The sequence below is a fragment of the Atractosteus spatula genome, unplaced genomic scaffold (assembly GCF_055471065.1).
Source record: "Atractosteus spatula isolate fAtrSpa1 unplaced genomic scaffold, fAtrSpa1.hap1 Scaffold_67, whole genome shotgun sequence".
Taxonomy (NCBI): Eukaryota; Metazoa; Chordata; class Actinopteri; order Semionotiformes; family Lepisosteidae; genus Atractosteus; species Atractosteus spatula.
Genome location: NW_028296898.1, coordinates 158,771 through 183,051, shown reverse-complemented (window position 1 = coordinate 183,051; position 24,281 = coordinate 158,771). Strand labels below are relative to the sequence as shown.

General features: G+C 61.6%; 22 non-coding genes across 22 annotated transcripts; all 22 read left to right on the top strand.

Moving 5' to 3' along the window:
* Positions 1-350: 350 nt before the first annotated feature.
* On the top strand, positions 351-541 carry LOC148805769 (U2 spliceosomal RNA). Its single transcript, XR_016090101.1, has one exon. It is a non-coding gene; the product is annotated as a U2 spliceosomal RNA (small nuclear RNA).
* Positions 542-1,324: 783 nt separating this feature from the next.
* On the top strand, positions 1,325-1,515 carry LOC148805768 (U2 spliceosomal RNA). Its single transcript, XR_016090100.1, has one exon. It is a non-coding gene; the product is annotated as a U2 spliceosomal RNA (small nuclear RNA).
* A 787-nt stretch (positions 1,516-2,302) lies between these two features.
* On the top strand, positions 2,303-2,490 carry LOC148805767 (U2 spliceosomal RNA). The gene has a single exon (XR_016090114.1). It is a non-coding gene; the product is annotated as a U2 spliceosomal RNA (small nuclear RNA).
* Positions 2,491-3,275: 785 nt separating this feature from the next.
* Positions 3,276-3,466, top strand: LOC148805766 (U2 spliceosomal RNA). The gene has a single exon (XR_016090099.1). It is a non-coding gene; the product is annotated as a U2 spliceosomal RNA (small nuclear RNA).
* A 787-nt stretch (positions 3,467-4,253) lies between these two features.
* On the top strand, positions 4,254-4,444 carry LOC148805765 (U2 spliceosomal RNA). Its single transcript, XR_016090098.1, has one exon. It is a non-coding gene; the product is annotated as a U2 spliceosomal RNA (small nuclear RNA).
* Positions 4,445-5,227: 783 nt separating this feature from the next.
* On the top strand, positions 5,228-5,418 carry LOC148805764 (U2 spliceosomal RNA). The gene has a single exon (XR_016090097.1). It is a non-coding gene; the product is annotated as a U2 spliceosomal RNA (small nuclear RNA).
* A 787-nt stretch (positions 5,419-6,205) lies between these two features.
* Positions 6,206-6,396, top strand: LOC148805763 (U2 spliceosomal RNA). Its single transcript, XR_016090096.1, has one exon. It is a non-coding gene; the product is annotated as a U2 spliceosomal RNA (small nuclear RNA).
* Positions 6,397-7,181: 785 nt separating this feature from the next.
* Positions 7,182-7,372, top strand: LOC148805762 (U2 spliceosomal RNA). Its single transcript, XR_016090094.1, has one exon. It is a non-coding gene; the product is annotated as a U2 spliceosomal RNA (small nuclear RNA).
* Positions 7,373-8,159: 787 nt separating this feature from the next.
* Positions 8,160-8,350, top strand: LOC148805761 (U2 spliceosomal RNA). Its single transcript, XR_016090093.1, has one exon. It is a non-coding gene; the product is annotated as a U2 spliceosomal RNA (small nuclear RNA).
* Positions 8,351-9,135: 785 nt separating this feature from the next.
* On the top strand, positions 9,136-9,326 carry LOC148805760 (U2 spliceosomal RNA). Its single transcript, XR_016090092.1, has one exon. It is a non-coding gene; the product is annotated as a U2 spliceosomal RNA (small nuclear RNA).
* A 786-nt stretch (positions 9,327-10,112) lies between these two features.
* On the top strand, positions 10,113-10,303 carry LOC148805759 (U2 spliceosomal RNA). Its single transcript, XR_016090091.1, has one exon. It is a non-coding gene; the product is annotated as a U2 spliceosomal RNA (small nuclear RNA).
* Positions 10,304-13,571: 3,268 nt separating this feature from the next.
* LOC148805758 (U2 spliceosomal RNA) lies at positions 13,572-13,765 on the top strand. Its single transcript, XR_016090123.1, has one exon. It is a non-coding gene; the product is annotated as a U2 spliceosomal RNA (small nuclear RNA).
* A 787-nt stretch (positions 13,766-14,552) lies between these two features.
* Positions 14,553-14,743, top strand: LOC148805757 (U2 spliceosomal RNA). The gene has a single exon (XR_016090090.1). It is a non-coding gene; the product is annotated as a U2 spliceosomal RNA (small nuclear RNA).
* Positions 14,744-15,530: 787 nt separating this feature from the next.
* Positions 15,531-15,721, top strand: LOC148805756 (U2 spliceosomal RNA). Its single transcript, XR_016090089.1, has one exon. It is a non-coding gene; the product is annotated as a U2 spliceosomal RNA (small nuclear RNA).
* A 788-nt stretch (positions 15,722-16,509) lies between these two features.
* LOC148805755 (U2 spliceosomal RNA) lies at positions 16,510-16,700 on the top strand. The gene has a single exon (XR_016090088.1). It is a non-coding gene; the product is annotated as a U2 spliceosomal RNA (small nuclear RNA).
* A 785-nt stretch (positions 16,701-17,485) lies between these two features.
* LOC148805754 (U2 spliceosomal RNA) lies at positions 17,486-17,676 on the top strand. The gene has a single exon (XR_016090087.1). It is a non-coding gene; the product is annotated as a U2 spliceosomal RNA (small nuclear RNA).
* A 785-nt stretch (positions 17,677-18,461) lies between these two features.
* Positions 18,462-18,652, top strand: LOC148805753 (U2 spliceosomal RNA). The gene has a single exon (XR_016090086.1). It is a non-coding gene; the product is annotated as a U2 spliceosomal RNA (small nuclear RNA).
* A 794-nt stretch (positions 18,653-19,446) lies between these two features.
* Positions 19,447-19,636, top strand: LOC148805752 (U2 spliceosomal RNA). Its single transcript, XR_016090111.1, has one exon. It is a non-coding gene; the product is annotated as a U2 spliceosomal RNA (small nuclear RNA).
* Positions 19,637-20,426: 790 nt separating this feature from the next.
* Positions 20,427-20,617, top strand: LOC148805751 (U2 spliceosomal RNA). Its single transcript, XR_016090085.1, has one exon. It is a non-coding gene; the product is annotated as a U2 spliceosomal RNA (small nuclear RNA).
* A 789-nt stretch (positions 20,618-21,406) lies between these two features.
* On the top strand, positions 21,407-21,595 carry LOC148805750 (U2 spliceosomal RNA). The gene has a single exon (XR_016090113.1). It is a non-coding gene; the product is annotated as a U2 spliceosomal RNA (small nuclear RNA).
* A 778-nt stretch (positions 21,596-22,373) lies between these two features.
* On the top strand, positions 22,374-22,562 carry LOC148805749 (U2 spliceosomal RNA). Its single transcript, XR_016090112.1, has one exon. It is a non-coding gene; the product is annotated as a U2 spliceosomal RNA (small nuclear RNA).
* Positions 22,563-23,341: 779 nt separating this feature from the next.
* LOC148805748 (U2 spliceosomal RNA) lies at positions 23,342-23,532 on the top strand. The gene has a single exon (XR_016090083.1). It is a non-coding gene; the product is annotated as a U2 spliceosomal RNA (small nuclear RNA).
* The last annotated feature ends 749 nt before the right edge of the window (positions 23,533-24,281 follow it).

Sequence of the window (24,281 nt, the reverse complement as noted above, 5' to 3'; positions counted from 1 at the left end):
TCCCGAGAGAGCGCTGCCCCTTGCCTCTGCCCGCAGGTGCCGACGGTCCGCTTTCGCTTGCAGCTCACTCGGCACGGCTGCTGCTGGTGGGAGGGGCCTAAGCTAAGGAGGCCGGCCGGCTGGCGCCCCCCGCGGCTGCGGTCGTTGTCGGGCCGTTGACAGGAGATCAAAGAGCAGGGCCCCCGCCCGGGACTGGCGGGCAGGCAGGCGAGCAAGCAGGCAGGCAAGAGAGGGGGAGAGCGGAGTCCGGGCGGCCGGCAGCCGCGTGCGGACCGGGCTCCAGAGGCGTCGGCCTGCGCCGCTGCGCGCCAGCCGGACGCCCGCGCGCCCGCCCAAGGCCGGCGTCGGGCATCGCTTCTCGGCCTTTTGGCTAAGATCAAGTGTAGTATCTGTTCTTATCAGTTTAATATCTGATACGTCCCCCATCGGGGGACCACATATTAAACGGATTTTTGGAACAGGGAGCTGGATCAGGAGCTTGCTCCGTCCTCTCCACGCATCGGCCCGGTATTGCAGCGCCTCCGGGAACGGTGCACTACCTTCTCTCAGCGGTGAAAAGACAGACGTAGCTAGCAAGCAAGCGAGGTGGACCGGAGCTCCTTCCTCTCCGGTCTCGTCTCTCGTCCATCTGTGTGTCTCTGTGTCTCTCTCTCTCCCCCTCCCCGTTCCCGTGCTCCCTCCGTGCACTTTCCCGCGCCTCGACTCTCTCGGCAAGCAGGCCGGCCCCCTTTTCGGCTCCCGTGCGTTTTCCCTCCAAAAAACTTAGTTTTTTCCTCCTTTTTCCAGGGAGGCAGGCGTGGCTTGTGTGTGTGTGTGTGTGTGTGTGTGTGTGTGTGTGTGTGTGTGTGTGTGTGTCCCCGTCCTTGCAGGCGGGCCCCTTTCGACAGCCGGCCGTTTTCCCTCCAAAAAACTTAGTATATACACCTTTTCTTTCTTTTTTTCGGCAGGCAGGCAGGTGTGTGTGTGTCCCCGTCCCTCCCGAGAGAGCGCTGCCCCTTGCCTCTGCCCGCAGGTGCCGACGGTCCGCTTTCGCTTGCAGCTCACTCGGCACGGCTGCTGCTGGTGGGAGGGGCCTAAGCTAAGGAGGCCGGCCGGCTGGCGCCCCCCGCGGCTGCGGTCGTTGTCGGGCCGTTGACAGGAGATCAAAGAGCAGGGCCCCCGCCCGGGACTGGCGGGCAGGCAGGCGAGCAAGCAGGCAGGCAAGAGAGGGGGAGAGCGGAGTCCGGGCGGCCGGCAGCCGCGTGCGGACCGGGCTCCAGAGGCGTCGGCCTGCGCCGCTGCGCGCCAGCCGGACGCCCGCGCGCCCGCCCAAGGCCGGCGTCGGATCGCTTCTCGGCCTTTTGGCTAAGATCAAGTGTAGTATCTGTTCTTATCAGTTTAATATCTGATACGTCCCCCATCGGGGGACCACATATTAAACGGATTTTTGGAACAGGGAGCTGGATCAGGAGCTTGCTCCGTCCTCTCCACGCATCGGCCCGGTATTGCAGCGCCTCCGGGAACGGTGCACTACCTTCTCTCAGCGGTGAAAAGACAGACGTAGCTAGCAAGCAAGCGAGGTGGACCGGAGCTCCTTCCTCTCCGGTCTCGTCTCTCGTCCATCTGTGTGTCTCTGTGTCTCTCTCTCTCCCCCTCCCCGTTCCCGTGCTCCCTCCGTGCACTTTCCCGCGCCTCGACTCTCTCGGCAAGCAGGCCGGCCCCCTTTTCGGCTCCCGTGCGTTTTCCCTCCAAAAAACTTAGTTTTTTCCTCCTTTTTCCAGGGAGGCAGGCGTGGCTTGTGTGTGTGTGTGTGTGTGTGTGTGTGTGTGTGTGTGTGTGTGTGTGTGTGTGTCCCCGTCCTTGCAGGCGGGCCCCTTTCGACAGCCGGCCGTTTTCCCTCCAAAAAACTTAGTATATACACCTTTTCTTTCTTTTTTTCGGCAGGCAGGCAGGTGTGTGTGTGTCCCCGTCCCTCCCGAGAGAGCGCTGCCCCTTGCCTCTGCCCGCAGGTGCCGACGGTCCGCTTTCGCTTGCAGCTCACTCGGCACGGCTGCTGCTGGTGGGAGGGGCCTAAGCTAAGGAGGCCGGCCGGCTGGCGCCCCCCGCGGCTGCGGTCGTTGTCGGGCCGTTGACAGGAGATCAAAGAGCAGGGCCCCCGCCCGGGACTGGCGGGCAGGCAGGCGAGCAAGCAGGCAGGCAAGAGAGGGGGAGAGCGGAGTCCGGGCGGCCGGCAGCCGCGTGCGGACCGGGCTCCAGAGGCGTCGGCCTGCGCCGCTGCGCGCCAGCCGGACGCCCGCGCGCCCGCCCAAGGCCGGCGTCGGGCATCGCTTCTCGGCCTTTTGGCTAAGATCAAGTGTAGTATCTGTTCTTATCAGTTTAATTGATACGTCCCCCATCGGGGGACCACATATTAAACGGATTTTTGGAACAGGGAGCTGGATCAGGAGCTTGCTCCGTCCTCTCCACGCATCGGCCCGGTATTGCAGCGCCTCCGGGAACGGTGCACTACCTTCTCTCAGCGGTGAAAAGACAGACGTAGCTAGCAAGCAAGCGAGGTGGACCGGAGCTCCTTCCTCTCCGGTCTCGTCTCTCGTCCATCTGTGTGTCTCTGTGTCTCTCTCTCTCCCCCTCCCCGTTCCCGTGCTCCCTCCGTGCACTTTCCCGCGCCTCGACTCTCTCGGCAAGCAGGCCGGCCCCCTTTTCGGCTCCCGTGCGTTTTCCCTCCAAAAAACTTAGTTTTTTCCTCCTTTTTCCAGGGAGGCAGGCGTGGCTTGTGTGTGTGTGTGTGTGTGTGTGTGTGTGTGTGTGTGTGTGTGTGTGTGTGTCCCCGTCCTTGCAGGCGGGCCCCTTTCGACAGCCGGCCGTTTTCCCTCCAAAAAACTTAGTATATACACCTTTTCTTTCTTTTTTTCGGCAGGCAGGCAGGTGTGTGTGTGTCCCCGTCCCTCCCGAGAGAGCGCTGCCCCTTGCCTCTGCCCGCAGGTGCCGACGGTCCGCTTTCGCTTGCAGCTCACTCGGCACGGCTGCTGCTGGTGGGAGGGGCCTAAGCTAAGGAGGCCGGCCGGCTGGCGCCCCCCGCGGCTGCGGTCGTTGTCGGGCCGTTGACAGGAGATCAAAGAGCAGGGCCCCCGCCCGGGACTGGCGGGCAGGCAGGCGAGCAAGCAGGCAGGCAAGAGAGGGGGAGAGCGGAGTCCGGGCGGCCGGCAGCCGCGTGCGGACCGGGCTCCAGAGGCGTCGGCCTGCGCCGCTGCGCGCCAGCCGGACGCCCGCGCGCCCGCCCAAGGCCGGCGTCGGGCATCGCTTCTCGGCCTTTTGGCTAAGATCAAGTGTAGTATCTGTTCTTATCAGTTTAATATCTGATACGTCCCCCATCGGGGGACCACATATTAAACGGATTTTTGGAACAGGGAGCTGGATCAGGAGCTTGCTCCGTCCTCTCCACGCATCGGCCCGGTATTGCAGCGCCTCCGGGAACGGTGCACTACCTTCTCTCAGCGGTGAAAAGACAGACGTAGCTAGCAAGCAAGCGAGGTGGACCGGAGCTCCTTCCTCTCCGGTCTCGTCTCTCGTCCATCTGTGTGTCTCTGTGTCTCTCTCTCTCCCCCTCCCCGTTCCCGTGCTCCCTCCGTGCACTTTCCCGCGCCTCGACTCTCTCGGCAAGCAGGCCGGCCCCCTTTTCGGCTCCCGTGCGTTTTCCCTCCAAAAAACTTAGTTTTTTCCTCCTTTTTCCAGGGAGGCAGGCGTGGCTTGTGTGTGTGTGTGTGTGTGTGTGTGTGTGTGTGTGTGTGTGTGTGTGTGTGTGTCCCCGTCCTTGCAGGCGGGCCCCTTTCGACAGCCGGCCGTTTTCCCTCCAAAAAACTTAGTATATACACCTTTTCTTTCTTTTTTTCGGCAGGCAGGCAGGTGTGTGTGTGTCCCCGTCCCTCCCGAGAGAGCGCTGCCCCTTGCCTCTGCCCGCAGGTGCCGACGGTCCGCTTTCGCTTGCAGCTCACTCGGCACGGCTGCTGCTGGTGGGAGGGGCCTAAGCTAAGGAGGCCGGCCGGCTGGCGCCCCCCGCGGCTGCGGTCGTTGTCGGGCCGTTGACAGGAGATCAAAGAGCAGGGCCCCCGCCCGGGACTGGCGGGCAGGCAGGCGAGCAAGCAGGCAGGCAAGAGAGGGGGAGAGCGGAGTCCGGGCGGCCGGCAGCCGCGTGCGGACCGGGCTCCAGAGGCGTCGGCCTGCGCCGCTGCGCGCCAGCCGGACGCCCGCGCGCCCGCCCAAGGCCGGCGTCGGGCATCGCTTCTCGGCCTTTTGGCTAAGATCAAGTGTAGTATCTGTTCTTATCAGTTTAATATCTGATACGTCCCCCATCGGGGGACCACATATTAAACGGATTTTTGGAACAGGGAGCTGGATCAGGAGCTTGCTCCGTCCTCTCCACGCATCGGCCCGGTATTGCAGCGCCTCCGGGAACGGTGCACTACCTTCTCTCAGCGGTGAAAAGACAGACGTAGCTAGCAAGCAAGCGAGGTGGACCGGAGCTCCTTCCTCTCCGGTCTCGTCTCTCGTCCATCTGTGTGTCTCTGTGTCTCTCTCTCTCCCCCTCCCCGTTCCCGTGCTCCCTCCGTGCACTTTCCCGCGCCTCGACTCTCTCGGCAAGCAGGCCGGCCCCCTTTTCGGCTCCCGTGCGTTTTCCCTCCAAAAAACTTAGTTTTTTCCTCCTTTTTCCAGGGAGGCAGGCGTGGCTTGTGTGTGTGTGTGTGTGTGTGTGTGTGTGTGTGTGTGTGTGTGTGTGTGTCCCCGTCCTTGCAGGCGGGCCCCTTTCGACAGCCGGCCGTTTTCCCTCCAAAAAACTTAGTATATACACCTTTTCTTTCTTTTTTTCGGCAGGCAGGCAGGTGTGTGTGTGTCCCCGTCCCTCCCGAGAGAGCGCTGCCCCTTGCCTCTGCCCGCAGGTGCCGACGGTCCGCTTTCGCTTGCAGCTCACTCGGCACGGCTGCTGCTGGTGGGAGGGGCCTAAGCTAAGGAGGCCGGCCGGCTGGCGCCCCCCGCGGCTGCGGTCGTTGTCGGGCCGTTGACAGGAGATCAAAGAGCAGGGCCCCCGCCCGGGACTGGCGGGCAGGCAGGCGAGCAAGCAGGCAGGCAAGAGAGGGGGAGAGCGGAGTCCGGGCGGCCGGCAGCCGCGTGCGGACCGGGCTCCAGAGGCGTCGGCCTGCGCCGCTGCGCGCCAGCCGGACGCCCGCGCGCCCGCCCAAGGCCGGCGTCGGGCATCGCTTCTCGGCCTTTTGGCTAAGATCAAGTGTAGTATCTGTTCTTATCAGTTTAATATCTGATACGTCCCCCATCGGGGGACCACATATTAAACGGATTTTTGGAACAGGGAGCTGGATCAGGAGCTTGCTCCGTCCTCTCCACGCATCGGCCCGGTATTGCAGCGCCTCCGGGAACGGTGCACTACCTTCTCTCAGCGGTGAAAAGACAGACGTAGCTAGCAAGCAAGCGAGGTGGACCGGAGCTCCTTCCTCTCCGGTCTCGTCTCTCGTCCATCTGTGTGTCTCTGTGTCTCTCTCTCTCCCCCTCCCCGTTCCCGTGCTCCCTCCGTGCACTTTCCCGCGCCTCGACTCTCTCGGCAAGCAGGCCGGCCCCCTTTTCGGCTCCCGTGCGTTTTCCCTCCAAAAAACTTAGTTTTTTCCTCCTTTTTCCAGGGAGGCAGGCGTGGCTTGTGTGTGTGTGTGTGTGTGTGTGTGTGTGTGTGTGTGTGTGTGTGTGTGTGTGTCCCCGTCCTTGCAGGCGGGCCCCTTTCGACAGCCGGCCGTTTTCCCTCCAAAAAACTTAGTATATACACCTTTTCTTTCTTTTTTTCGGCAGGCAGGCAGGTGTGTGTGTGTCCCCGTCCCTCCCGAGAGAGCGCTGCCCCTTGCCTCTGCCCGCAGGTGCCGACGGTCCGCTTTCGCTTGCAGCTCACTCGGCACGGCTGCTGCTGGTGGGAGGGGCCTAAGCTAAGGAGGCCGGCCGGCTGGCGCCCCCCGCGGCTGCGGTCGTTGTCGGGCCGTTGACAGGAGATCAAAGAGCAGGGCCCCCGCCCGGGACTGGCGGGCAGGCAGGCGAGCAAGCAGGCAGGCAAGAGAGGGGGAGAGCGGAGTCCGGGCGGCCGGCAGCCGCGTGCGGACCGGGCTCCAGAGGCGTCGGCCTGCGCCGCTGCGCGCCAGCCGGACGCCCGCGCGCCCGCCCAAGGCCGGCGTCGGGCATCGCTTCTCGGCCTTTTGGCTAAGATCAAGTGTAGTATCTGTTCTTATCAGTTTAATATCTGATACGTCCCCCATCGGGGGACCACATATTAAACGGATTTTTGGAACAGGGAGCTGGATCAGGAGCTTGCTCCGTCCTCTCCACGCATCGGCCCGGTATTGCAGCGCCTCCGGGAACGGTGCACTACCTTCTCTCAGCGGTGAAAAGACAGACGTAGCTAGCAAGCAAGCGAGGTGGACCGGAGCTCCTTCCTCTCCGGTCTCGTCTCTCGTCCATCTGTGTGTCTCTGTGTCTCTCTCTCTCCCCCTCCCCGTTCCCGTGCTCCCTCCGTGCACTTTCCCGCGCCTCGACTCTCTCGGCAAGCAGGCCGGCCCCCTTTTCGGCTCCCGTGCGTTTTCCCTCCAAAAAACTTAGTTTTTTCCTCCTTTTTCCAGGGAGGCAGGCGTGGCTTGTGTGTGTGTGTGTGTGTGTGTGTGTGTGTGTGTGTGTGTGTGTGTGTGTGTCCCCGTCCTTGCAGGCGGGCCCCTTTCGACAGCCGGCCGTTTTCCCTCCAAAAAACTTAGTATATACACCTTTTCTTTCTTTTTTTCGGCAGGCAGGCAGGTGTGTGTGTGTCCCCGTCCCTCCCGAGAGAGCGCTGCCCCTTGCCTCTGCCCGCAGGTGCCGACGGTCCGCTTTCGCTTGCAGCTCACTCGGCACGGCTGCTGCTGGTGGGAGGGGCCTAAGCTAAGGAGGCCGGCCGGCTGGCGCCCCCCGCGGCTGCGGTCGTTGTCGGGCCGTTGACAGGAGATCAAAGAGCAGGGCCCCCGCCCGGGACTGGCGGGCAGGCAGGCGAGCAAGCAGGCAGGCAAGAGAGGGGGAGAGCGGAGTCCGGGCGGCCGGCAGCCGCGTGCGGACCGGGCTCCAGAGGCGTCGGCCTGCGCCGCTGCGCGCCAGCCGGACGCCCGCGCGCCCGCCCAAGGCCGGCGTCGGGCATCGCTTCTCGGCCTTTTGGCTAAGATCAAGTGTAGTATCTGTTCTTATCAGTTTAATATCTGATACGTCCCCCATCGGGGGACCACATATTAAACGGATTTTTGGAACAGGGAGCTGGATCAGGAGCTTGCTCCGTCCTCTCCACGCATCGGCCCGGTATTGCAGCGCCTCCGGGAACGGTGCACTACCTTCTCTCAGCGGTGAAAAGACAGACGTAGCTAGCAAGCAAGCGAGGTGGACCGGAGCTCCTTCCTCTCCGGTCTCGTCTCTCGTCCATCTGTGTGTCTCTGTGTCTCTCTCTCTCCCCCTCCCCGTTCCCGTGCTCCCTCCGTGCACTTTCCCGCGCCTCGACTCTCTCGGCAAGCAGGCCGGCCCCCTTTTCGGCTCCCGTGCGTTTTCCCTCCAAAAAACTTAGTTTTTTCCTCCTTTTTCCAGGGAGGCAGGCGTGGCTTGTGTGTGTGTGTGTGTGTGTGTGTGTGTGTGTGTGTGTGTGTGTGTGTGTGTGTCCCCGTCCTTGCAGGCGGGCCCCTTTCGACAGCCGGCCGTTTTCCCTCCAAAAAACTTAGTATATACACCTTTTCTTTCTTTTTTTCGGCAGGCAGGCAGGTGTGTGTGTGTCCCCGTCCCTCCCGAGAGAGCGCTGCCCCTTGCCTCTGCCCGCAGGTGCCGACGGTCCGCTTTCGCTTGCAGCTCACTCGGCACGGCTGCTGCTGGTGGGAGGGGCCTAAGCTAAGGAGGCCGGCCGGCTGGCGCCCCCCGCGGCTGCGGTCGTTGTCGGGCCGTTGACAGGAGATCAAAGAGCAGGGCCCCCGCCCGGGACTGGCGGGCAGGCAGGCGAGCAAGCAGGCAGGCAAGAGAGGGGGAGAGCGGAGTCCGGGCGGCCGGCAGCCGCGTGCGGACCGGGCTCCAGAGGCGTCGGCCTGCGCCGCTGCGCGCCAGCCGGACGCCCGCGCGCCCGCCCAAGGCCGGCGTCGGGCATCGCTTCTCGGCCTTTTGGCTAAGATCAAGTGTAGTATCTGTTCTTATCAGTTTAATATCTGATACGTCCCCCATCGGGGGACCACATATTAAACGGATTTTTGGAACAGGGAGCTGGATCAGGAGCTTGCTCCGTCCTCTCCACGCATCGGCCCGGTATTGCAGCGCCTCCGGGAACGGTGCACTACCTTCTCTCAGCGGTGAAAAGACAGACGTAGCTAGCAAGCAAGCGAGGTGGACCGGAGCTCCTTCCTCTCCGGTCTCGTCTCTCGTCCATCTGTGTGTCTCTGTGTCTCTCTCTCTCCCCCTCCCCGTTCCCGTGCTCCCTCCGTGCACTTTCCCGCGCCTCGACTCTCTCGGCAAGCAGGCCGGCCCCCTTTTCGGCTCCCGTGCGTTTTCCCTCCAAAAAACTTAGTTTTTTCCTCCTTTTTCCAGGGAGGCAGGCGTGGCTTGTGTGTGTGTGTGTGTGTGTGTGTGTGTGTGTGTGTGTGTGTGTGTGTGTGTCCCCGTCCTTGCAGGCGGGCCCCTTTCGACAGCCGGCCGTTTTCCCTCCAAAAAACTTAGTATATACACCTTTTCTTTCTTTTTTTCGGCAGGCAGGCAGGTGTGTGTGTGTCCCCGTCCCTCCCGAGAGAGCGCTGCCCCTTGCCTCTGCCCGCAGGTGCCGACGGTCCGCTTTCGCTTGCAGCTCACTCGGCACGGCTGCTGCTGGTGGGAGGGGCCTAAGCTAAGGAGGCCGGCCGGCTGGCGCCCCCCGCGGCTGCGGTCGTTGTCGGGCCGTTGACAGGAGATCAAAGAGCAGGGCCCCCGCCCGGGACTGGCGGGCAGGCAGGCGAGCAAGCAGGCAGGCAAGAGAGGGGGAGAGCGGAGTCCGGGCGGCCGGCAGCCGCGTGCGGACCGGGCTCCAGAGGCGTCGGCCTGCGCCGCTGCGCGCCAGCCGGACGCCCGCGCGCCCGCCCAAGGCCGGCGTCGGGCATCGCTTCTCGGCCTTTTGGCTAAGATCAAGTGTAGTATCTGTTCTTATCAGTTTAATATCTGATACGTCCCCCATCGGGGGACCACATATTAAACGGATTTTTGGAACAGGGAGCTGGATCAGGAGCTTGCTCCGTCCTCTCCACGCATCGGCCCGGTATTGCAGCGCCTCCGGGAACGGTGCACTACCTTCTCTCAGCGGTGAAAAGACAGACGTAGCTAGCAAGCAAGCGAGGTGGACCGGAGCTCCTTCCTCTCCGGTCTCGTCTCTCGTCCATCTGTGTGTCTCTGTGTCTCTCTCTCTCCCCCTCCCCGTTCCCGTGCTCCCTCCGTGCACTTTCCCGCGCCTCGACTCTCTCGGCAAGCAGGCCGGCCCCCTTTTCGGCTCCCGTGCGTTTTCCCTCCAAAAAACTTAGTTTTTTCCTCCTTTTTCCAGGGAGGCAGGCGTGGCTTGTGTGTGTGTGTGTGTGTGTGTGTGTGTGTGTGTGTGTGTGTGTGTGTGTGTGCCCCGTCCTTGCAGGCGGGCCCCTTTCGACAGCCGGCCGTTTTCCCTCCAAAAAACTTAGTATATACACCTTTTCTTTCTTTTTTTCGGCAGGCAGGCAGGTGTGTGTGTGTCCCCGTCCCTCCCGAGAGAGCGCTGCCCCTTGCCTCTGCCCGCAGGTGCCGACGGTCCGCTTTCGCTTGCAGCTCACTCGGCACGGCTGCTGCTGGTGGGAGGGGCCTAAGCTAAGGAGGCCGGCCGGCTGGCGCCCCCCGCGGCTGCGGTCGTTGTCGGGCCGTTGACAGGAGATCAAAGAGCAGGGCCCCCGCCCGGGACTGGCGGGCAGGCAGGCGAGCAAGCAGGCAGGCAAGAGAGGGGGAGAGCGGAGTCCGGGCGGCCGGCAGCCGCGTGCGGACCGGGCTCCAGAGGCGTCGGCCTGCGCCGCTGCGCGCCAGCCGGACGCCCGCGCGCCCGCCCAAGGCCGGCGTCGGGCATCGCTTCTCGGCCTTTTGGCTAAGATCAAGTGTAGTATCTGTTCTTATCAGTTTAATATCTGATACGTCCCCCATCGGGGGACCACATATTAAACGGATTTTTGGAACAGGGAGCTGGATCAGGAGCTTGCTCCGTCCTCTCCACGCATCGGCCCGGTATTGCAGCGCCTCCGGGAACGGTGCACTACCTTCTCTCAGCGGTGAAAAGACAGACGTAGCTAGCAAGCAAGCGAGGTGGACCGGAGCTCCTTCCTCTCCGGTCTCGTCTCTCGTCCATCTGTGTGTCTCTGTGTCTCTCTCTCTCCCCCTCCCCGTTCCCGTGCTCCCTCCGTGCACTTTCCCGCGCCTCGACTCTCTCGGCAAGCAGGCCGGCCCCCTTTTCGGCTCCCGTGCGTTTTCCCTCCAAAAAACTTAGTTTTTTCCTCCTTTTTCCAGGGAGGCAGGCGTGGCTTGTGTGTGTGTGTGTGTGTGTGTGTGTGTGTGTGTGTGTGTGTGTGTGTGTGTGTCCCCGTCCTTGCAGGCGGGCCCCTTTCGACAGCCGGCCGTTTTCCCTCCAAAAAACTTAGTATATACACCTTTTCTTTCTTTTTTTCGGCAGGCAGGCAGGTGTGTGTGTGTCCCCGTCCCTCCCGAGAGAGCGCTGCCCCTTGCCTCTGCCCGCAGGTGCCGACGGTCCGCTTTCGCTTGCAGCTCACTCGGCACGGCTGCTGCTGGTGGGAGGGGCCTAAGCTAAGGAGGCCGGCCGGCTGGCGCCCCCCGCGGCTGCGGTCGTTGTCGGGCCGTTGACAGGAGATCAAAGAGCAGGGCCCCCGCCCGGGACTGGCGGGCAGGCAGGCGAGCAAGCAGGCAGGCAAGAGAGGGGGAGAGCGGAGTCCGGGCGGCCGGCAGCCGCGTGCGGACCGGGCTCCAGAGGCGTCGGCCTGCGCCGCTGCGCGCCAGCCGGACGCCCGCGCGCCCGCCCAAGGCCGGCGTCGGGCATCGCTTCTCGGCCTTTTGGCTAAGATCAAGGTTTAAGCCGGCAAGCCCGCAATTCCGAGGTCTTAGTCAGAGGGTCGGGAAGGCGGCGGGAGGACGGGAAAGGCTGGAAGGAGTGACGCAGCGGGAGAAGGATTGACCGGAGCAGCGGAGCGTTGGGTTGGAGCTTGGAGGATCGAGACGGCGGCGGCGACGAGTGGAATTGCTGGCCTGTGGATGTGAACGGGAGACGGTGGCGGAGCGTTCCTGGGACCTGGAAGTGCGTTTCGGATCCGTGGTTGGAGATGGAGGCGGGACATCCTTGGGCGAGGAAGGAGCAACGGAAGGACTCCATCCGTTTCACCTTGCGAGACCGAGAGGAACCCGGGACTTGGACCAGAGATAAGTTCAAGACTTTTGTTTTGAAAAAGGTTTTGGATGTGAAACTGCCGGACATACTATGTTTGCAGGACTATTGTGATCGCGGGATTTTTGAGTTAACCTTGGTTTCGAGTGAGCTTTGTTTTGAGTTATGGAGGAAGATTTTGGAGAGAAAGGGAGAGGCTCCGTTGAGCCTCTTCCGTGTGACTCCTATGTTTGCCGGAAGTTTACGGAAAATGACTGTTTTTGTTTTTGATCCATTTGTTTCAGAAGAGGACATTGAGGTTTTTTTGAATGAATTTGTGTTGTTGCAGGGAAAGGGGGAGAGGGAATTGGATTCTGAGGGGGTTTGGACGGGCAGGCGGGTTTACTGGATGAGGTTACGGTTTGGGGGTACAGAAGAGGGAGGGGTGCTACATCCCCCTGCCTTTTTTGAGATCGGGTCGGAGAGGGGATACCTGGTTTACCCAGGACAGCCCCTCGCATGTCGGAAATGTGGGGTTTTGGGTCATTATGCTGCAAAATGTACTATGGTGTTTTGTAGTCGATGTAAGGAACGGGGGCATGTACTGAAGGCCTGTAGGAAAGAGGTCCGATGTTTTTCATGTGGGGAACTAGGTCATGTTTTTAGAAGCTGTGTGGGGAGGAAGACGGTTAGGGCTGAGCAAGATAAGTTAGAAGAAAAGACAAGGGTTGCTGACGGGAAAGGGGAGTTGAGTAGTGCGCAAGAGGAGGAAGTGGATAAGATGAGGAGGGATGGAATGGGATCTGCAGGGCTAAGTGTGGATGAAACAGTAGGAGGCAGTGTTGTTAAGGTACCAGATAAGGAGGGTGTGGATGAGAGTGTGGGGAGGGGCAATTGTAAGTTAGCGGTGGAGGTGAAGGGGGTTGCACAAGTTGTGACGCAGGAAGTGGAGAATGTAGTTAGGATAGGGGATTGTGTGGGATGCACGAGTGGGAGCGAAAAGGGTGGGATGAAGACAGATAAGGAAGGTGTGGTGGATGAGAGGGTCAGGAGTCAGGGGGTTAGTGTGGTTATGGATTTAGATAAGGAGGGGATGGGTGGGAGTACGGAAAGGGTTGTTGGTGAACAGGTGGAGGCGCCGATGGATGGTGTGCAAGTAGAGCTGTCCAAAGTGGAAGTGGTGGAAAGTATGAATGTTGGAGAAAGTGTGGGGCGTCCGAGGGAGAAGGCGGGAAAACAAATGGAAAAATGCGAGGACGGGGCGGTATCTAGTGGCAGAGAGGTGAGGGAGGTTGGCATGTGTGATAAACAAGCAGAGAGGAGTGCACCAGAGACTAGAGTAGAGGAGGCGAGAGGAGCAGCTGTAGATGTATGTGCGACAGGAAGACAAAGTAACACCAATGAAGATCGAATGCGTACCTGGGATCTTACAGATAGCGATGTGGAGAGGGAGTACGCGGAATGTGTGAAACAATGTAGAATAGAATGGGAGAAGGAAGGGCACATCGAGGTTCCGTTACCGGGTATACCGTGGGACTTAATACCTGCAGCGAGGGTGCCAGAAGTTGAATTGAATGAAGAAAATTTTCCACCCTTAGGGTCCGTAGGGGCCGTGGGGGAGAAGAAAGGTATGAAGACAGGTTCTGTGGTAGTGGAGGGTACTGGGAAAAAAGGAAGCAATGGTGGGCAAGTAAGTGGAAGAGGGTGTACAGAGGGGCATCAACCGGAGAAGGCGAACAATACTTGTAAGGAGTGGAAGCAGGTTGAATTAAACCAGGATTGGCAGAAACGGATAAAGGTCAAACAGAAGAAATGCTTGGCTACAGTGCAAGAAGTAGAACGGAAGTTTCCAGGGTGTTGTATAGAATTGGTGAAGGAAGGGGATACTCCGGGTGCGTTTCGAATGGGTGGGGAAACGAGGGAGGAGTGTAAACAGATTAGCAAGATGTTGTATGGAGCTTTATGTAAAAGTTTGAAGATGTGAACGACGGTCTTTGTGGGTTTTATGTGTTGTGAGTATGGGAATGATTTGTGATTAGGGGAGGGATTGATTTGCATACAGGGTGGGGTTATGTTAATGAATGGTTGATATACGTTTGGTGTAGTTGAGATTTGGGTTTGATATTTGGGGTTTTTGGTTATAACGAGTTTTGATGTATGGACTTTTGTATTTTGTAATAAAAAAAAAAAAAAAAAAAATCTGTTCTTATCAGTTTAATATCTGATACGTCCCCCATCGGGGGACCACATATTAAACGGATTTTTGGAACAGGGAGCTGGATCAGGAGCTTGCTCCGTCCTCTCCACGCATCGGCCCGGTATTGCAGCGCCTCCGGGAACGGTGCACTACCTTCTCTCAGCGGTGAAAAGACAGACGTAGCTAGCAAGCAAGCGAGGTGGACCGGAGCTCCTTCCTCTCCGGTCTCGTCTCTCGTCCATCTGTGTGTCTCTGTGTCTCTCTCTCTCCCCCTCCCCGTTCCCGTGCTCCCTCCGTGCACTTTCCCGCGCCTCGACTCTCTCGGCAAGCAGGCCGGCCCCCTTTTCGGCTCCCGTGCGTTTTCCCTCCAAAAAACTTAGTTTTTTCCTCCTTTTTCCAGGGAGGCAGGCGTGGCTTGTGTGTGTGTGTGTGTGTGTGTGTGTGTGTGTGTGTGTGTGTGTGTGTGTGTGTCCCCGTCCTTGCAGGCGGGCCCCTTTCGACAGCCGGCCGTTTTCCCTCCAAAAAACTTAGTATATACACCTTTTCTTTCTTTTTTTCGGCAGGCAGGCAGGTGTGTGTGTGTCCCCGTCCCTCCCGAGAGAGCGCTGCCCCTTGCCTCTGCCCGCAGGTGCCGACGGTCCGCTTTCGCTTGCAGCTCACTCGGCACGGCTGCTGCTGGTGGGAGGGGCCTAAGCTAAGGAGGCCGGCCGGCTGGCGCCCCCCGCGGCTGCGGTCGTTGTCGGGCCGTTGACAGGAGATCAAAGAGCAGGGCCCCCGCCCGGGACTGGCGGGCAGGCAGGCGAGCAAGCAGGCAGGCAAGAGAGGGGGAGAGCGGAGTCCGGGCGGCCGGCAGCCGCGTGCGGACCGGGCTCCAGAGGCGTCGGCCTGCGCCGCTGCGCGCCAGCCGGACGCCCGCGCGCCCGCCCAAGGCCGGCGTCGGGCATCGCTTCTCGGCCTTTTGGCTAAGATCAAGTGTAGTATCTGTTCTTATCAGTTTAATATCTGATACGTCCCCCATCGGGGGACCACATATTAAACGGATTTTTGGAACAGGGAGCTGGATCAGGAGCTTGCTCCGTCCTCTCCACGCATCGGCCCGGTATTGCAGCGCCTCCGGGAACGGTGCACTACCTTCTCTCAGCGGTGAAAAGACAGACGTAGCTAGCAAGCAAGCGAGGTGGACCGGAGCTCCTTCCTCTCCGGTCTCGTCTCTCGTCCATCTGTGTGTCTCTGTGTCTCTCTCTCTCCCCCTCCCCGTTCCCGTGCTCCCTCCGTGCACTTTCCCGCGCCTCGACTCTCTCGGCAAGCAGGCCGGCCCCCTTTTCGGCTCCCGTGCGTTTTCCCTCCAAAAAACTTAGTTTTTTCCTCCTTTTTCCAGGGAGGCAGGCGTGGCTTGTGTGTGTGTGTGTGTGTGTGTGTGTGTGTGTGTGTGTGTGTGTGTGTGTGTGTCCCCGTCCTTGCAGGCGGGCCCCTTTCGACAGCCGGCCGTTTTCCCTCCAAAAAACTTAGTATATACACCTTTTCTTTCTTTTTTTCGGCAGGCAGGCAGGTGTGTGTGTGTCCCCGTCCCTCCCGAGAGAGCGCTGCCCCTTGCCTCTGCCCGCAGGTGCCGACGGTCCGCTTTCGCTTGCAGCTCACTCGGCACGGCTGCTGCTGGTGGGAGGGGCCTAAGCTAAGGAGGCCGGCCGGCTGGCGCCCCCCGCGGCTGCGGTCGTTGTCGGGCCGTTGACAGGAGATCAAAGAGCAGGGCCCCCGCCCGGGACTGGCGGGCAGGCAGGCGAGCAAGCAGGCAGGCAAGAGAGGGGGAGAGCGGAGTCCGGGCGGCCGGCAGCCGCGTGCGGACCGGGCTCCAGAGGCGTCGGCCTGCGCCGCTGCGCGCCAGCCGGACGCCCGCGCGCCCGCCCAAGGCCGGCGTCGGGCATCGCTTCTCGGCCTTTTGGCTAAGATCAAGTGTAGTATCTGTTCTTATCAGTTTAATATCTGATACGTCCCCCATCGGGGGACCACATATTAAACGGATTTTTGGAACAGGGAGCTGGATCAGGAGCTTGCTCCGTCCTCTCCACGCATCGGCCCGGTATTGCAGCGCCTCCGGGAACGGTGCACTACCTTCTCTCAGCGGTGAAAAGACAGACGTAGCTAGCAAGCAAGCGAGGTGGACCGGAGCTCCTTCCTCTCCGGTCTCGTCTCTCGTCCATCTGTGTGTCTCTGTGTCTCTCTCTCTCCCCCTCCCCGTTCCCGTGCTCCCTCCGTGCACTTTCCCGCGCCTCGACTCTCTCGGCAAGCAGGCCGGCCCCCTTTTCGGCTCCCGTGCGTTTTCCCTCCAAAAAACTTAGTTTTTTCCTCCTTTTTCCAGGGAGGCAGGCGTGGCTTGTGTGTGTGTGTGTGTGTGTGTGTGTGTGTGTGTGTGTGTGTGTGTGTGTGTGTCCCCGTCCTTGCAGGCGGGCCCCTTTCGACAGCCGGCCGTTTTCCCTCCAAAAAACTTAGTATATACCACCTTTTCTTTCTTTTTTTCGGCAGGCAGGCAGGTGTGTGTGTGTCCCCGTCCCTCCCGAGAGAGCGCTGCCCCTTGCCTCTGCCCGCAGGTGCCGACGGTCCGCTTTCGCTTGCAGCTCACTCGGCACGGCTGCTGCTGGTGGGAGGGGCCTAAGCTAAGGAGGCCGGCCGGCTGGCGCCCCCCGCGGCTGCGGTCGTTGTCGGGCCGTTGACAGGAGATCAAAGAGCAGGGCCCCCGCCCGGGACTGGCGGGCAGGCAGGCGAGCAAGCAGGCAGGCAAGAGAGGGGGAGAGCGGAGTCCGGGCGGCCGGCAGCCGCGTGCGGACCGGGCTCCAGAGGCGTCGGCCTGCGCCGCTGCGCGCCAGCCGGACGCCCGCGCGCCCGCCCAAGGCCGGCGTCGGGCATCGCTTCTCGGCCTTTTGGCTAAGATCAAGTGTAGTATCTGTTCTTATCAGTTTAATATCTGATACGTCCCCCATCGGGGGACCACATATTAAACGGATTTTTGGAACAGGGAGCTGGATCAGGAGCTTGCTCCGTCCTCTCCACGCATCGGCCCGGTATTGCAGCGCCTCCGGGAACGGTGCACTACCTTCTCTCAGCGGTGAAAAGACAGACGTAGCTAGCAAGCAAGCGAGGTGGACCGGAGCTCCTTCCTCTCCGGTCTCGTCTCTCGTCCATCTGTGTGTCTCTGTGTCTCTCTCTCTCCCCCTCCCCGTTCCCGTGCTCCCTCCGTGCACTTTCCCGCGCCTCGACTCTCTCGGCAAGCAGGCCGGCCCCCTTTTCGGCTCCCGTGCGTTTTCCCTCCAAAAAACTTAGTTTTTTCCTCCTTTTTCCAGGGAGGCAGGCGTGGCTTGTGTGTGTGTGTGTGTGTGTGTGTGTGTGTGTGTGTGTGTGTGTGTGTGTGTCCCCGTCCTTGCAGGCGGGCCCCTTTCGACAGCCGGCCGTTTTCCCTCCAAAAAACTTAGTATATACACCTTTTCTTTCTTTTTTTCGGCAGGCAGGCAGGTGTGTGTGTGTCCCCGTCCCTCCCGAGAGAGCGCTGCCCCTTGCCTCTGCCCGCAGGTGCCGACGGTCCGCTTTCGCTTGCAGCTCACTCGGCACGGCTGCTGCTGGTGGGAGGGGCCTAAGCTAAGGAGGCCGGCCGGCTGGCGCCCCCCGCGGCTGCGGTCGTTGTCGGGCCGTTGACAGGAGATCAAAGAGCAGGGCCCCCGCCCGGGACTGGCGGGCAGGCAGGCGAGCAAGCAGGCAGGCAAGAGAGGGGGAGAGCGGAGTCCGGGCGGCCGGCAGCCGCGTGCGGACCGGGCTCCAGAGGCGTCGGCCTGCGCCGCTGCGCGCCAGCCGGACGCCCGCGCGCCCGCCCAAGGCCGGCGTCGGGCATCGCTTCTCGGCCTTTTGGCTAAGATCAAGTGTAGTATCTGTTCTTATCAGTTTAATATCTGATACGTCCCCCATCGGGGGACCACATATTAAACGGATTTTTGGAACAGGGAGCTGGATCAGGAGCTTGCTCCGTCCTCTCCACGCATCGGCCCGGTATTGCAGCGCCTCCGGGAACGGTGCACTACCTTCTCTCAGCGGTGAAAAGACAGACGTAGCTAGCAAGCAAGCGAGGTGGACCGGAGCTCCTTCCTCTCCGGTCTCGTCTCTCGTCCATCTGTGTGTCTCTGTGTCTCTCTCTCTCCCCCTCCCCGTTCCCGTGCTCCCTCCGTGCACTTTCCCGCGCCTCGACTCTCTCGGCAAGCAGGCCGGCCCCCTTTTCGGCTCCCGTGCGTTTTCCCTCCAAAAAACTTAGTTTTTTCCTCCTTTTTCCAGGGAGGCAGGCGTGGCTTGTGTGTGTGTGTGTGTGTGTGTGTGTGTGTGTGTGTGTGTGTGTGTGTGTGTCCCCGTCCTTGCAGGCGGGCCCCTTTCGACAGCCGGCCGTTTTCCCTCCAAAAAACTTAGTATATACACCTTTTCTTTCTTTTTTTCGGCAGGCAGGCAGGTGTGTGTGTGTCCCCGTCCCTCCCGAGAGAGCGCTGCCCCTTGCCTCTGCCCGCAGGTGCCGACGGTCCGCTTTCGCTTGCAGCTCACTCGGCACGGCTGCTGCTGGTGGGAGGGGCCTAAGCTAAGGAGGCCGGCCGGCTGGCGCCCCCCGCGGCTGCGGTCGTTGTCGGGCCGTTGACAGGAGATCAAAGAGCAGGGCCCCCGCCCGGGACTGGCGGGCAGGCAGGCGAGCAAGCAGGCAGGCAAGAGAGGGGGAGAGCGGAGTCCGGGCGGCCGGCAGCCGCGTGCGGACCGGGCTCCAGAGGCGTCGGCCTGCGCCGCTGCGCGCCAGCCGGACGCCCGCGCGCCCGCCCAAGGCCGGCGTCGGGCATCGCTTCTCGGCCTTTTGGCTAAGATCAAGTGTAGTATCTGTTCTTATCAGTTTAATATCTGATACGTCCCCCATCGGGGGACCACATATTAAACGGATTTTTGGAACAGGGAGCTGGATCAGGAGCTTGCTCCGTCCTCTCCACGCATCGGCCCGGTATTGCAGCGCCTCCGGGAACGGTGCACTACCTTCTCTCAGCGGTGAAAAGACAGACGTAGCTAGCAAGCAAGCGAGGTGGACCGGAGCTCCTTCCTCTCCGGTCTCGTCTCTCGTCCATCTGTGTGTCTCTGTGTCTCTCTCTCTCCCCCTCCCCGTTCCCGTGCTCCCTCCGTGCACTTTCCCGCGCCTCGACTCTCTCGGCAAGCAGGCCGGCCCCCTTTTCGGCTCCCGTGCGTTTTCCCTCCCGTGCGTTTTCCCTCCAAAAAACTTAGTTTTTTCCTCCTTTTTCCAGGGAGGCAGGCGTGGCTTGTGTGTGTGTGTGTGTGTGTGTGTGTGTGTGTGTGTGTGTGTGTCCCCGTCCTTGCAGGCGGGCCCCTTTCGACAGCCGGCCGTTTTCCCTCCAAAAAACTTAGTATATACACCTTTTCTTTCTTTTTTTCGGCAGGCAGGCAGGTGTGTGTGTGTCCCCGTCCCTCCCGAGAGAGCGCTGCCCCTTGCCTCTGCCCGCAGGTGCCGACGGTCCGCTTTCGCTTGCAGCTCACTCGGCACGGCTGCTGCTGGTGGGAGGGGCCTAAGCTAAGGAGGCCGGCCGGCTGGCGCCCCCCGCGGCTGCGGTCGTTGTCGGGCCGTTGACAGGAGATCAAAAGAGCAGGGCCCCCGCCCGGGACTGGCGGGCAGGCAGGCGAGCAAGCAGGCAGGCAAGAGAGGGGGAGAGCGGAGTCCGGGCGGCCGGCAGCCGCGTGCGGACCGGGCTCCAGAGGCGTCGGCCTGCGCCGCTGCGCGCCAGCCGGACGCCCGCGCGCCCGCCCAAGGCCGGCGTCGGGCATCGCTTCTCGGCCTTTTGGCTAAGATCAAGTGTAGTATCTGTTCTTATCAGTTTAATATCTGATACGTCCCCATCGGGGGACCACATATTAAACGGATTTTTGGAACAGGGAGCTGGATCAGGAGCTTGCTCCGTCCTCTCCACGCATCGGCCCGGTATTGCAGCGCCTCCGGGAACGGTGCACTACCTTCTCTCAGCGGTGAAAAGACAGACGTAGCTAGCAAGCAAGCGAGGTGGACCGGAGCTCCTTCCTCTCCGGTCTCGTCTCTCGTCCATCTGTGTGTCTCTGTGTCTCTCTCTCTCCCCCTCCCCGTTCCCGTGCTCCCTCCGTGCACTTTCCCGCGCCTCGACTCTCTCGGCAAGCAGGCCGGCCCCCTTTTCGGCTCCCGTGCGTTTTCCCTCCAAAAAACTTAGTTTTTTCCTCCTTTTTCCAGGGAGGCAGGCGTGGCTTGTGTGTGTGTGTGTGTGTGTGTGTGTGTGTGTGTGTGTGTGTGTGTGTGTGTGTGTGTCCCCGTCCTTGCAGGCGGGCCCCTTTCGACAGCCGGCCGTTTTCCCTCCAAAAAACTTAGTATATACACCTTTTCTTTCTTTTTTTCGGCAGGCAGGCAGGTGTGTGTGTGTCCCCGTCCCTCCCGAGAGAGCGCTGCCCCTTGCCTCTGCCCGCAGGTGCCGACGGTCCGCTTTCGCTTGCAGCTCACTCGGCACGGCTGCTGCTGGTGGGAGGGGCCTAAGCTAAGGAGGCCGGCCGGCTGGCGCCCCCCGCGGCTGCGGTCGTTGTCGGGCCGTTGACAGGAGATCAAAGAGCAGGGCCCCCGCCCGGGACTGGCGGGCAGGCAGGCGAGCAAGCAGGCAGGCAAGAGAGGGGGAGAGCGGAGTCCGGGCGGCCGGCAGCCGCGTGCGGACCGGGCTCCAGAGGCGTCGGCCTGCGCCGCTGCGCGCCAGCCGGACGCCCGCGCGCCGCCCAAGGCCGGCGTCGGGCATCGCTTCTCGGCCTTTTGGCTAAGATCAAGTGTAGTATCTGTTCTTATCAGTTTAATATCTGATACGTCCCCCATCGGGGGACCACATATTAAACGGATTTTTGGAACAGGGAGCTGGATCAGGAGCTTGCTCCGTCCTCTCCACGCATCGGCCCGGTATTGCAGCGCCTCCGGGAACGGTGCACTACCTTCTCTCAGCGGTGAAAAGACAGACGTAGCTAGCAAGCAAGCGAGGTGGACCGGAGCTCCTTCCTCTCCGGTCTCGTCTCTCGTCCATCTGTGTGTCTCTGTGTCTCTCTCTCTCCCCCTCCCCGTTCCCGTGCTCCCTCCGTGCACTTTCCCGCGCCTCGACTCTCTCGGCAAGCAGGCCGGCCCCCTTTTCGGCTCCCGTGCGTTTTCCCTCCAAAAAACTTAGTTTTTTCCTCCTTTTTCCAGGGAGGCAGGCGTGGCTTGTGTGTGTGTGTGTGTGTGTGTGTGTGTGTGTGTGTGTGTGTGTGTGTGTGTGTGTCCCCGTCCTTGCAGGCGGGCCCCTTTCGACAGCCGGCCGTTTTCCCTCCAAAAAACTTAGTATATACACCTTTTCTTTCTTTTTTTCGGCAGGCAGGCAGGTGTGTGTGTGTCCCCGTCCCTCCCGAGAGAGCGCTGCCCCTTGCCTCTGCCCGCAGGTGCCGACGGTCCGCTTTCGCTTGCAGCTCACTCGGCACGGCTGCTGCTGGTGGGAGGGGCCTAAGCTAAGGAGGCCGGCCGGCTGGCGCCCCCCGCGGCTGCGGTCGTTGTCGGGCCGTTGACAGGAGATCAAAGAGCAGGGCCCCCGCCCGGGACTGGCGGGCAGGCAGGCGAGCAAGCAGGCAGGCAAGAGAGGGGGAGAGCGGAGTCCGGGCGGCCGGCAGCCGCGTGCGGACCGGGCTCCAGAGGCGTCGGCCTGCGCCGCTGCGCGCCAGCCGGACGCCCGCGCGCCCGCCCAAGGCCGGCGTCGGGCATCGCTTCTCGGCCTTTTGGCTAAGATCAAGTGTAGTATCTGTTCTTATCAGTTTAATATCTGATACGTCCCCCATCGGGGGACCACATATTAAACGGATTTTTGGAACAGGGAGCTGGATCAGGAGCTTGCTCCGTCCTCTCCACGCATCGGCCCGGTATTGCAGCGCCTCCGGGAACGGCTTCTCTCAGCGGTGAAAAGACAGACGTAGCTAGCAAGCAAGCGAGGTGGACCGGAGCTCCTTCCTCTCCGGTCTCGTCTCTCGTCCATCTGTGTGTCTCTGTGTCTCTCTCTCTCCCCCTCCCCGTTCCCGTGCTCCCTCCGTGCACTTTCCCGCGCCTCGACTCTCTCGGCAAGCAGGCCGGCCCCCTTTTCGGCTCCCGTGCGTTTTCCCTCCAAAAAACTTAGTTTTTTCCTCCTTTTTCCAGGGAGGCAGGCGTGGCTGTGTGTGTGTGTGTGTGTGTGTGTGTGTGTGTGTGTGTGTGTGTGTGTGTGTCCCCGTCCTTGCAGGCGGGCCCCTTTCGACAGCCGGCCGTTTTCCCTCCAAAAAACTTAGTATATACACCTTTTCTTTCTTTTTTTCGGCAGGCAGGCAGGTGTGTGTGTGTCCCCGTCCCTCCCGAGAGAGCGCTGCCCCTTGCCTCTGCCCGCAGGTGCCGACGGTCCGCTTTCGCTTGCAGCTCACTCGGCACGGCTGCTGCTGGTGGGAGGGGCCTAAGCTAAGGAGGCCGGCCGGCTGGCGCCCCCCGCGGCTGCGGTCGTTGTCGGGCCGTTGACAGGAGATCAAAGAGCAGGGCCCCCGCCCGGGACTGGCGGGCAGGCAGGCGAGCAAGCAGGCAGGCAAGAGAGGGGGAGAGCGGAGTCCGGGCGGCCGGCAGCCGCGTGCGGACCGGGCTCCAGAGGCGTCGGCCTGCGCCGCTGCGCGCCAGCCGGACGCCCGCGCGCCCGCCCAAGGCCGGCGTCGGGCATCGCTTCTCGGCCTTTTGGCTAAGATCAAGTGTAGTATCTGTTCTTATCAGTTTAATATCTGATACGTCCCCCATCGGGGGACCACATATTAAACGGATTTTGAACAGGGAGCTGGATCAGGAGCTTGCTCCGTCCTCTCCACGCATCGGCCCGGTATTGCAGCGCCTCCGGGAACGGTGCACTACCTTCTCTCAGCGGTGAAAAGACAGACGTAGCTAGCAAGCAAGCGAGGTGGACCGGAGCTCCTTCCTCTCCGGTCTCGTCTCTCGTCCATCTGTGTGTCTCTGTGTCTCTCTCTCTCCCCCTCCCCGTTCCCGTGCTCCCTCCGTGCACTTTCCCGCGCCTCGACTCTCTCGGCAAGCAGGCCGGCCCCCTTTTCGGCTCCCGTGCGTTTTCCCTCCAAAAAACTTAGTTTTTTCCTCCTTTTTCCAGGGAGGCAGGCGTGGCTTGTGTGTGTGTGTGTGTGTGTGTGTGTGTGTGTGTGTGTGTGTGTGTCCCCGTCCTTGCAGGCGGGCCCCTTTCGACAGCCGGCCGTTTTCCCTCCAAAAAACTTAGTATATACACCTTTTCTTTCTTTTTTTCGGCAGGCAGGCAGGTGTGTGTGTGTCCCCGTCCCTCCCGAGAGAGCGCTGCCCCTTGCCTCTGCCCGCAGGTGCCGACGGTCCGCTTTCGCTTGCAGCTCACTCGGCACGGCTGCTGCTGGTGGGAGGGGCCTAAGCTAAGGAGGCCGGCCGGCTGGCGCCCCCCGCGGCTGCGGTCGTTGTCGGGCCGTTGACAGGAGATCAAAGAGCAGGGCCCCCGCCCGGGACTGGCGGGCAGGCAGGCGAGCAAGCAGGCAGGCAAGAGAGGGGGAGAGCGGAGTCCGGGCGGCCGGCAGCCGCGTGCGGACCGGGCTCCAGAGGCGTCGGCCTGCGCCGCTGCGCGCCAGCCGGACGCCCGCGCGCCCGCCCAAGGCCGGCGTCGGGCATCGCTTCTCGGCCTTTTGGCTAAGATCAAGTGTAGTATCTGTTCTTATCAGTTTAATATCTGATACGTCCCCCATCGGGGGACCACATATTAAACGGATTTTTGGAACAGGGAGCTGGATCAGGAGCTTGCTCCGTCCTCTCCACGCATCGGCCCGGTATTGCAGCGCCTCCGGGAACGGTGCACTACCTTCTCTCAGCGGTGAAAAGACAGACGTAGCTAGCAAGCAAGCGAGGTGGACCGGAGCTCCTTCCTCTCCGGTCTCGTCTCTCGTCCATCTGTGTGTCTCTGTGTCTCTCTCTCTCCCCCTCCCCGTTCCCGTGCTCCCTCCGTGCACTTTCCCGCGCCTCGACTCTCTCGGCAAGCAGGCCGGCCCCCTTTTCGGCTCCCGTGCGTTTTCCCTCCAAAAAACTTAGTTTTTTCCTCCTTTTTCCAGGGAGGCAGGCGTGGCTTGTGTGTGTGTGTGTGTGTGTGTGTGTGTGTGTGTGTGTGTGTGTGTGTGTGTCCCCGTCCTTGCAGGCGGGCCCCTTTCGACAGCCGGCCGTTTTCCCTCCAAAAAACTTAGTATATACACCTTTTCTTTCTTTTTTTCGGCAGGCAGGCAGGTGTGTGTGTGTCCCCGTCCCTCCCGAGAGAGCGCTGCCCCTTGCCTCTGCCCGCAGGTGCCGACGGTCCGCTTTCGCTTGCAGCTCACTCGGCACGGCTGCTGCTGGTGGGAGGGGCCTAAGCTAAGGAGGCCGGCCGGCTGGCGCCCCCCGCGGCTGCGGTCGTTGTCGGGCCGTTGACAGGAGATCAAAGAGCAGGGCCCCCGCCCGGGACTGGCGGGCAGGCAGGCGAGCAAGCAGGCAGGCAAGAGAGGGGGAGAGCGGAGTCCGGGCGGCCGGCAGCCGCGTGCGGACCGGGCTCCAGAGGCGTCGGCCTGCGCCGCTGCGCGCCAGCC